This window comes from Oxyura jamaicensis, chromosome 3, assembly GCF_011077185.1.
Source record: "Oxyura jamaicensis isolate SHBP4307 breed ruddy duck chromosome 3, BPBGC_Ojam_1.0, whole genome shotgun sequence".
Classification (NCBI taxonomy): domain Eukaryota; kingdom Metazoa; phylum Chordata; class Aves; order Anseriformes; family Anatidae; genus Oxyura; species Oxyura jamaicensis.
Window position 1 is genome coordinate 103,025,027 of NC_048895.1, and position 10,746 is coordinate 103,035,772.

The following is a 10,746-nucleotide window of genomic DNA, read 5'->3' on the forward strand; positions in this document are numbered from 1 at the left end:
GCTGGCGAACTTTGCTTTCTCATGTTGTGCTCCCACCAGAGCTTTTCTAGGGCACTACAGATAGTTTGTTGAGCAAGCTGACCTTGTGACAACAAATATTACACCACGTGTTTAGGTTTTGCCTTCTTTTCTGGCATTTGCTGGATTTCCTGCAAATCTTCAATAGATATATTCCCTCAGCATAAGAGAGAAAAACCTGCCTTTTTTTTTTTTTTTTTTTTTTTTTTTTTTTTTGGTCATTCATACTAAAAAAAAAAAAAGGATTTAAACCCAAAGTTAACATATATATCATGTCAGATTTGCTCTCTGCAGAGCCATCGGGAAAACCTCAATTTTTCCCACTGCGAACTGCAGCGCTGGTGTCACCCTTCGGTGAGCAGGTTTATTTATTAATCTGCCTTTCTAGCATTAACTCATGTGCAGCAAGGAAACGTGTACGTTGCTCAAATCTGGAGCCTGCCTCTACCACGCAATGGGACCACTAGCCTGGCCTTAATTCCTTTTCCCTGATGTTGTCTTCACCTGGGTTTTGTACAGTTCTGGCACCAAACCTAAAAAAAAAAAAAAAAAGAAAAAAAATACAGTTTGGATGGTTCTTCAGGCTCTGCTGTGGAGATCTCACATCTTATGCCTCTGAGCCCCAAGAAAAAATATGCATGAGGTGGAGGCCGGTGGGACCCAGAGAGGAAATGGGATGGAAGGACCCTTGGGATGGTTGGTGGCCCCAGCCCTACCCCATCCCTGGGGACAGCAGGGCTCAAGCAGCTGCTGGGCATCCCCTGCATCAGCTGAGACGGTCTGGAAAAGTGGGAGGAAAATATGAGCCATCAAGCTGGGTGCTTTCCAGCAGGGGAGGCCGGTTCCCTTGTTGGAGAGCTGTCCCACAGCAGGATGGAGCCCAGGACACGCTGGGGGAAGTGCAGCTGGAGGCTGCCCCTGTGTAATTAGCGGAGCTGGGCTTTGGCTGAGGACTGGCATTTGACTCATCAAAAAACCTGCTGAGAACACATATTTAAATAAATAAACATAAAAGCCTATTTTTAAGAGTGTCCTTTCAACACTTCTTGGATTTCACTGCACCCTAAGCACTGTCAGTAAAAGATCTCTCTTCCTGCAGCCCACGTGTTAAGGGAAGGGCCCTGCTTTGCCCAGAAGTCCCAGCCCAGGGAAGGGTTATGTTTTATGGGTTTCACCACGATGTCTTTGTGCACTCTTTCCATTGGTACTGCAGAAGGCTGTGACATGGGAGAGCTTCTGCCACCAGCTGCTGTGGTGTGTGTGTGCTGGTGGGGCAAAGCCCTGCTGCCACGTCCCTGTGCAGAGCTCTGACCATGCCCAGGTGATCACAGAATCATTAGGGTTGGAAAAGACCTCCAAGATCATCTGGTCCAACCATCCCCCTACTACCACTGTCACCCAATAAACCATGTCCCTAAGCACCATGTCCCTAAGCACCACATCCAGCCTTTCCTTGAACACCCCCAGGGACGGTGAGGCCACCCCCTCCCCGAGCAGAGGAGCTCTTCAGAGGCCTGTGGGTGTATGAAAACAACAAGAACTGGGCCTCAGAGCTGAACCTCTCCTTCCCAGCAGAAACTTTGCTCTGGTTCCAGTTCTGTGAGCTTTGTTTCTGCTCCTCAGTGTGGCCGAGGCTGAGGTCTGTGAAGACTGGCTGGCCTCAGAGAGCCGGTGTGGGGCAGGCTATGGGATTTCAGCCGGGCAAGGCGTTGCTGGGCTTGGGCCTCAGCTCCCTCAGCTGAGGCTTGCTGGGTGGCCGTGTCCTCACAGTGGGGCTGGGACCCCACGGAGGGCAATCCCTTAGCTGTATCTCATCCCAGTGCCACCAACGCTTCTGACAACCTCCCTAACGGGACAAGCTGCAGCTTGCACAGGTCAGGGGTGACACCAGGCGGGTGACACCAGGCCTGCTCTCCCAAGGTCACCCAGGCTTTGCTACCTGGGCAGCATCTGACTTGGTTCCCCAGGGGCTTTAACTCGCAGGGAGGAAAAAAACAGCCGAAGTTAATATCTTACCAGCAAGCAGTAAAGCTGACCTAGTATTCAGACATTCACATGAGTTATGGGAGCTGGCAGGGCTGTCCCCTGGCAGCAGGGCCGTGCTGGCTGTCCCTGTGTGCCCCTAGCCCACTTCAGGCTGGAGCCAAGGCAGCGTCCCACGGCCCGGTCAGAGGCACGCACTTGGATAATGTCAGCGGCTCCGGGCCTGGAACAACTTGCTGAGAGGCTGTAACGTGATCGTGCCTGACCCCTGCGAGCTGTGTATGAGCTGTCCTGGTGCCAGCCAGCCCGTGTCCCCGAGGACACCCAGCCACCAGGTGGGTCTCTAATGGAGCTGCCCGTGGCAGCACGCATCCTGCGCTGGGGCTTTATCTGGAAGCATCGCTTCTGCTGGCAACAGCAGCTGGGAGGAGATTGTCCTGTCATCTACCTGGGCTTTGAAGTGCCAGATGATGTGCTTTTACCTAGAGGGGGAGCCTTGGCATTTTTCTGGTTGAAAGAACTTGTGCGATTTTTGGTATTTCACGTTTGAAGAGACTCGGGGAAGGTTTTAACGGCATTTCCTTCATAAAAGAGCCGATCCGCACAGCGTGCAGCTAACGTACAGCATACCTGCCAGCACACAGCTGTGTCGGGCTGCAGCGTGCCAGAAGGCAGGGCCGGGGGCTCGGAGCTGCGCTGGCTTCTGTGCTGCTGGGAGGTTGCAAAAGGGAAGGAGGGGAGGGAGGATCGCTTCCCCTGGCTTCCCCAAAATATGGCTCACGGATCCAGAGCTTTGATTGTAAACTCAGTGATGGCAACTTCTCTGAGAGGCAAACCTGGAAGCAAAGGCTGGGGACAGAGGTGGGCAAATCGGCACTGCTGGCAAGGAAGGATTTTGCTTTTCCAGCTCACGGAGGACCAGAGACACCAGCAAACTATGCTTCAGCTGAATCTCCCCATGGGAACATGCAGGCATTTTAGATGCCCTAGAGGTGCCTTGCCTGGCCTTCAGCCACGTCTTCAGAAAGTGTTGGGTCTCAGAGCCATAAAATAATAGAATAGTTCAGGTTCTTAGGGACATCTGGAGGTCTTAGTCCAACCCTCTGCTCAGATCAGGGCCAGCTAGGTCACACAGCTCAGGGCCTTGCCCAGTTTTGAGTCCACATCCTCTCTGGGAAACTTCCTCCAGCACTTGACCACCTTCACAGTGAAGGCGTTTATTCCATAAACTTAATCAGAATTTCCCTTGTTCCAGCTTGTGGCCATTCCCTGGGTCCTGTTGCTGATCTCCTCAGAGAAGAGCCACGGATGTCCTCAATACAGCTGAGCACAGACGATAGGCTACATTTGGGCAATCAGTTTCTGCTTGGGGTTTATTTTCCCAATCAGCGTGCAACTTGTCTGCACATGGGGAAAAAAATAGTTTGTGCCCCAACTTCTGACCTGTGAAAACTGAATGAAATGATAACGTTTGCTCATTTACCTTTTCCACAGATGAATGAGCCCACAGGTGTCAGTCGGCAACTGAAATCCTACTGCTCAGGATTATTCTGAACATTTATTTGTATGGCCACCAGTTATTAGCGTTCTCACAACATCCATGAGAGATCCCCGTGGGCATGCCGAAGCCAGCACCCAGCAGCATTGTGGATGAGCAGTGAGGGGCAGTCCTGGTGCTGTTTGTGCAAGCTGGTACCTGGGGAGCACTGGACCCCATTCCTGGGCAGCTCACAAATATGTCAGGGTAGGAAATTAATTGCTGGAGCAGGAGTAGAAGGGCAAAAGAAGAGCATCAAAGCCTGATTTCCTGTGTGGTGGTAACCGTGAGCCTGAGCTTATGGGAATATGGAGCTAGACTATTCTCTAGGGCTGAAGAGTGAGAGGCTACATTCCCACTGAAAATGGGGAAAAGTTCCTCACCCTTAGTGTGGTTAAGCACTGAGGAGGCTGCTCAAAGAGGCTGTGGTGTCTCCATCCTTGGAGGCTGTCAGAACTTGCTTGCCCTTGGGCAACCTGCTCCAACTTGGCAGCTGGCCCCGGGGGCTGGAGCACGTAACTGCTGGGAGGCTCTTCCCGTCTGAATTTTCCTGTGCTTCATTTGAGGAGGAGGAGGAGGCCTCCACAGTGCCCACCCAAGGCCTGGAGGTCCAACCACGTGCACGTCCATCGTCTTGGTCAAGGGAGCTGGGATGCTTAGGGGAAAAGGCCACCAGGCCATAGTTTGGGGGTGGCCTTCCAGTTTTGGTGGGGGCAGGACGCTGGAGCTGTAGAGAGGCAGCCAGGCTCTGTCAGAGGGCTTCTGTGTTGTGGACAAGCCCTGGCTGCCTTTATTTACCAACACAGATGGGGCCTCTGAGGCTACGTTTGTTTGCAGGGAAGTCCAAAGTGTGGTTATCTGTGTGGCATTGCTGGCTGGGTCCCAAGCAGGTGGCCAGCATCACACCAGTCCCGCGGGAACACGAGCTGGAGATGCTCCCTGCCCGTGCTGGCGTTGAATGACAGGGATGGGAACAGGGCAGATTTACAGAATTCACCACTCAGTGGCTGACCCTGCACCAGAGATCTGGTCAAGCCAGGGCTGGCTGCACTGACAGTGATGAACTTGAGTTTGTTGCCCTGACTTGTCTGAAGATCTAAGCATCAAGGGGGTGGTGTACAGGAGGGAAAAGCTGTTCTGGAGCTGATGGGAAGGTGGAGGTCGATATGGGTGTGTGTAATCAGAGTGGATGCGACAGCTGTGTGTGGCTGGAGATGGAAAACCTAAGCAGAAGAGTTGGGAAGAGTGCCTTGTGGGGACAGACCCCAGGGAGCAAAGATGCTCTGCTTAGAAAAGTGATTTCAAACAAAACTATGGGATCTGTGATATCATTTACTCATAGCCTTTATTCCCATGTGTGATTTTATTCTACTGTTCCTCTGCTTTACCATAGGCCTGAACTCTTTATTGCCATCATGCCAAGCAAGACCTTAACTGACCTTCTACACCCTTGGCTGTAAAATCTGTGTATAATACCACCTGGGCATCATCTCTGAGAAAATCCTCCCTTTTATTCCCCTGGGGCTCTCATCACTGCTTAGCCAGCCCCGGGACGCTATGAAATAATCTGGGTCAGTTCTCAGCAGCACTTGAGCAGTGCTCACAGACAGGTTTGTGTTTCCTACACCTGGGGAGAAATTCCCAGAAGAAGGAGGACCAGTGCCTCAGGTATTTCTAGAGATGAGTACTCACAGGCTCTTAGTGTCCTTAATAAAGCAGACAACATAGAAGTTTGCTGTCATATCTGCTTTTTAGACCAATTGTCTTGACCCCAAGTGAGACCCCAGTCTAGATCTGGGGACAGCGGCGTTTAGCAGATTTTATTTTACTTTATTGAGTTGTGGGGTGAGTAGGGCTCACTGCATCGGAGGCGGTTAGTTAAAGCAAGTTGACTTAATGTCACTGAGTCATGAGCAGTCAGACTTTTGCCTGCTGCCTGCTTCTTCTGGGACATGTCAGGGCATCGGTAAGGGCAGAGCGTACTCAGGAATAATGGGTTGCTTAATAACGAGGATTTTTCTGCTGAGCTTTGTGAAATGTCCCTTACACAGGTTGGGCATTAAAGTCCTGGAGACAACGTATATGACACTAATTATTACAAAATGCTACTGCAAGCACGTGCTCTCCCTGTGACAGTATGGTGTGAGTGTTGGCTAACTGGGCTCCCTGCTCCTCTTGGGGTGGATGCGGTTGCCTCTGCGGACGGGGTTTGCTGGCTGCTGTGAACGGTTCCCACAGCCCCGGAAGAACTTAATGCTGAATCTCCTGATAATGCGTGTAGGTTTTGTTTCTGAAGTAAGCACAGACTTAATTAGAAGGCCTTTTGTTTCTTCAAAACCACAGCAAAAAAGGCTGCAGAAGTCTGCCTACGCTTCCCTTGGCTGGCAAGGTGCTCGGCTCGTTAATGACCAGAGTTATTAACACCAGTCCTCACAAACCAAGCGGTCTCGGCCTGCCAGGAGAATAAAAAAAGATGAGGAAAGTAGGCAGCCAGAGCAGGGCTGCACTATTCCTAGCAGCTCAGAGCTCTGAGCAAGGCATTGGAGGGTGGGGATTTAACTGGAAACTTCTGACACGGGAGCAGGCTGCGATCTCTTCCAAGTCCAGGTGGTTTCTGTGCCGTGGAGCAGGGCGCGGGGCTGGAAACCACCGTGTGCATTTGTGTGCTAGCTGTTGCCATTTAATCTCCAGGCTCTTGTTTGACACCTCGGCGCAATAGCGATGGAAATAATAAATTGCATGCTGTAAAACCTTGCACGTGGACTCCCTTTGTGCTGACGGCAGCGCGTTTCCCCCGGCGCGGCCCGATGCCATCCTGCTTCCAGCTGAGTCAGTTTGCTGCGCGGGCAAAAGCCTCGCCTCGACAGCTGGCGGCGTTTCAACGCCGTTTGCCTGAAGGCAGCAGCATGTCTTCTTGCTCCCTTTTGATCCGAGGGGTCCCCGGAGGACATTTTCTTGGAGGTGTGGGTCTCAGGCTTAGCTGACTTCTGCAGAGCTGCTGAAATACCACAGGGACTCCTGGGGGCTGCAGAAGCAGCTGAGATGCAGCTACACCATCAGCCCCAGCCTGCCTGCTTCTCGCAGGGTTTCTAACTCTGGGTGCAAGAGCAAACCAAACGAGGATGTGATCTGAACAATCCCCTCGTCCTGAGATGGAGAAGCCCTAGGCCTAGGGCTACGGTCAGTGCCAGGGAGCAGCAGCACATTCCTGCAGTGCTTCGGGTGCCTCTGCGAGGGGATTACTCACGGGTCCTGTAACCCATTAACATCGCCTGGTTGCATGTTGCACGCGGGTTACCTTCATTTGGTTAGCTGTAAGGATGCTGCAGTGATTTTTAGAGTGTATTATTGCTACAGGCGTAGCCTTAAATTGTCATTTTCAGCCACCAGGGGAACAAGGCCCTTTTAAAGTTGGATTCAATGACTTCTTATAAAAGAGAAGTAAGGTACGCCATCCGGAGGGACATGAGAGCTTCTCGGTGCTTTGATTTGTTACTTAACTACATTGCTTTCTTCATTATTTTTAATTAAGATTTCTGTGTGAATTTCATACACAAATATTTTATTGCCTTTACTTTAAACAGTGTTAATCATGCTGAAGGTGTCAGAGGAACCTATCTCGTGCTACAGACGCAGTCTGATATTGAGAGGTGATCCACTGAAAGCTTCTGTTGCTTTTCATCTAGCCTTAATAAAAAATGGGAAAACAAAAGGAAAAGTATGGTCTTCTAAAACGGTTTTAAGATGGTTTGTTTCTGCTAGTTTTGAAGGCTGAGTGCTGGTGTCTATACGAAAGTTGTTGTTCTCTTGGAGTCTAAATGTACTTAATTGTAATTTATTATAAGTGAGCCTTTTAATCCTCGCTAGTGGCCGACGCAGCTAGGCTCGGGGTTTGCACAAGCTGCAAGCAAGGGGAACACAAGGAAGGGCTCTTCCCAGCACAGTGAGTAACCATAGCAGCCGAGGTCTGCTTTGGAAAGAAGGATATGATTTCTTCTCTCTTTTTTCTTTTTTTTTATAAAGTTTGTTTTTACACCAGTTCCAGAAGAACTCCCCATAAAGAGGTTATTTAGGTTTAAAACAAGACAAAGCTCTCCCCCAGCTCTTGTTTAACACTGATTAGACTCAAAAGCAGAGTCTCCTGAAGGCAATTTAAGTAGAAATAACAATCGTCTTGAGAGAGCTGTGAGTGGAAGACCCTCCGCCCTCCCCCTGGTGAATACAACACAGCTGGTGAAGTGCTTAACAGTGCCCAGTGAGCTTTTCTGGATTAGAAACTTGTTTTTCCTTGCTCACTGCTTAGAGGCTTGACTTGATTTTAGGTCAAAAAAAAAAAAAAAAAAAAAGAAACAACAGAACACAATCAATCAAAAAAACCTTATCCATATTTTTCTCTCTCTAAACACAAATTGGTAGGAGTCTTTTTCTTTCCACAGTGCTAAATGTAAATCAACCACAACAGGCTGTACAATGCTATAGCAGCTTGAGCAACCAGTGAGAAGAATACAGCTAAAAATACGCTCGTGAAATGTCCTGGGGTGATGTCGATTCCTTGATGTCCATGTCCTTCATCTCACAAAGGCTGTGCAAGGCTTTCTGAGGACTGTGAGCAGGCACTAGCCAAGTCCTGTGGTCCTCACTCAAAGACATCTCTACGACACCAGAGGTTTCCAGCTTTTCCAGGGGCATGATGCCCTCTGCGAGCACAGAGGTGAGCCTGGGGGAGGCCTGATGAGGAACGGGGCTGAGATACCTGTGAGAAGTCGGTCCTCCACACTCTCCCCTACTTCCTGCTGTGCTGGGGATAACGCTTCCCGAGTAGCAGTGATGCTGGCAGCAAGGTCCTTCATGGGTTTAAGGCACCCCTGGCACTACACGGAGGGAGAAGAGGACAGGGAGAGAGTAAAACTCTCTCAGGAGTACTCGATGAAGGTGATTTATTTGCTCTCCTGCTCTTGGATGCTGTACCGAGGGGTTATTTGCCTGCTTGGTTTGAGGTGCTGCCATCGTGGGAGGCCTTTCAAAGAGCCCTCAAAGTGCTTCACAGCGTTTTCCAGAGGTGGCCACGCTCACCTCACCGCCTCCAGAAGCCATCAAGGCTTTGTTCCCAAAATGGGAACCCGCTGTATCTGGCAGGGGTCTGATGAAATCTGGGCTCACCCCACAAAACGAGCACCAAAAGCCCCATCTGAGCCCGGAGACTGAGCCAGGGCTGGTGCCAGACAGGCTGATGTCCCCTCACCTGGCAGTAAGGACACTGCTCTGGGGATCCGGCGATGTCCTCATCTCCTGCTTTCTCCCCGTGGTCCATCTCTCCTAGCCCTTTGGGATTGTCACCATAGGTTATTTCCAGGTGTTGAGGGGTGTCTTTGGAAGCAGTGGGACGGGTCACAGGGGGCAGCACACAGATGAAGCAGGGGCAGGCGTAGGGTGGGTGCTGGGGGTGGTGAGGGGGTGGGTGCCTGGGCTGAAGGGGCAGCAGGACAGGCATGCTCCTCCAAAACGAAGGTTAAACGGCTTCTGTTGGGAACCACAAAGAGTGGGATTCATCTTACCTTCAGGATCAGGTCAGCTGGCTGGCTGACATGTGGGAAATTTAATATTATTTCTAAAAAGGCACCGGGGGTCCATGAATTACAGGCAGACGAGAAGGAGGGGAACGGAGGCCTGCGGGCTCCCTCTGCTGTCCCCGCGGGGTCAGAGCTGCCAGGGGAGGATGCTGAGGCCGGGCGGGGACGGATCCTGGCCTCTGCCGTCCCCTCTTCAGCCCTGCTGAGGCCTGCCCGTGCCCCCTGCCTTGCTGAGCCCCGGGGACACCAGCCCCTGCTGGTCCTCTGCTCCCTAGGGATGGGAACGGGCAGCTGCGGGAAAATGGTCCTTGTCTCATGGCTGCTCTTCTATTTGGGGGATTTTATGCCTCGTCCAGGTAGCTAGGTTTAAAAACTGCTCAGAACCAGAGAAACACCTCCAGGTTGTCCCGCTTGGTAAGGGAGCATTGCTGCCTGCACACGGGCTGGGACCAAGCCCGGGTGCAGGCAGCAATGACACCGCACACTGCACAATGCACACCGCAGTGATGTGAGCTGGGACTGTGGCTGCTGTCTGTGCTTCCTGTCCTCTGGCAAAGCGTGTGGTCCTCTCCTGCTCATCAGCTTTGCAGCTGAACGTTTCTGAGCTCTGCAGAGAAGGCAGGAGCTGCTAGGAGCTGGAGACACCAGGTCTTAGGGGAAGGGCTGGGCACCTGGGATGGTGCCAGGGAAGGGGACGGTGTCCCTGGGGAACACGGGGGCCACTTTGCAAAGCTGCTTTTGAGCTTTGGAGGATGGGAGCTGAGGCTCTGGGCTCCAGATTTTTGGCAGCCTGGGGAAAATACGGCTGGAAGCAGCTGAAGCAGCCTGGTGCTCAGCATGACTGGCTCATATGTGAGCCCTAGGGGTGGGGATGGGGAAGGAGCCCAAGTGAAAGAGGCTGCAAATTGCTTTGTCTTGAAGAATTCATGTGGCAGCACTGGAGAAAAGGGCATAGACCAGAACTTATATACTGGAAAATAGCAGAAAAGCTAGAGAAGAAATGGGGGCAGACACAAGGGAAGGCAACTACTGTGGCAAACTGTAGAGGAGATGCAACTCTAATGCAGAGTAGGTAACGAATGGTCATGTAATGCCTTGCTGCATCCATGCGTGATGGATCTGGGATGACTAAATCATGGAATTTTTTCTGAACTCCTAGGAAGGAAGCACCAGTAGTCATTTGGCTGTAGAGCTGTATCTGTTAACAAAACAAAATAATGCCTCTTCTGCCCCAAGCACTGTTATGGGACAGGAGGAGAGAGTAGATTTGTTACAGGTTTTAGAAGGAAGGGGGGGGGGGGGGAATGGGACATGCCCCAATTTTGGGCCAAATTTACAATTTAAAGAAACCACCCTTTTTTTTTTTTTTTTTTTTTTTTTTTTTTTTCTCCCTGCCTTCAGCTGGGTGTGTCAGCAGGCACAGCTGGGGCAGCTGAGCCCCTGGGCTGGCTGCAGAGCATCGTGATGGATGCCAGGCAGAACGGCTAATCAAATCATCGGTCCTAATCCCTTTACCCCCAGTGAAACTTGCCAGTAACTGCTGAGCAAATCGTGATGAGACCGAATAAAACTGTCAGGTGAAGTCTTAAAATCATGGCCGGGAATGGAGGAATCTGCCACATCACCAGGAAAGCTGGT

The 10,746-nt window shown here is 51.2% G+C and overlaps 1 long non-coding RNA gene across 1 annotated transcript; it reads left to right on the top strand.

The window, feature by feature from the left end:
- The first annotated feature begins 252 nt into the window (after positions 1–252).
- On the top strand, positions 253–1,763 carry LOC118164573. The gene is made up of 3 exons (XR_004749549.1): positions 253–372; positions 848–1,286; positions 1,496–1,763. It is a non-coding gene; the product is annotated as an uncharacterized LOC118164573 (long non-coding RNA).
- Positions 1,764–10,746: the final 8,983 nt, after the last annotated feature.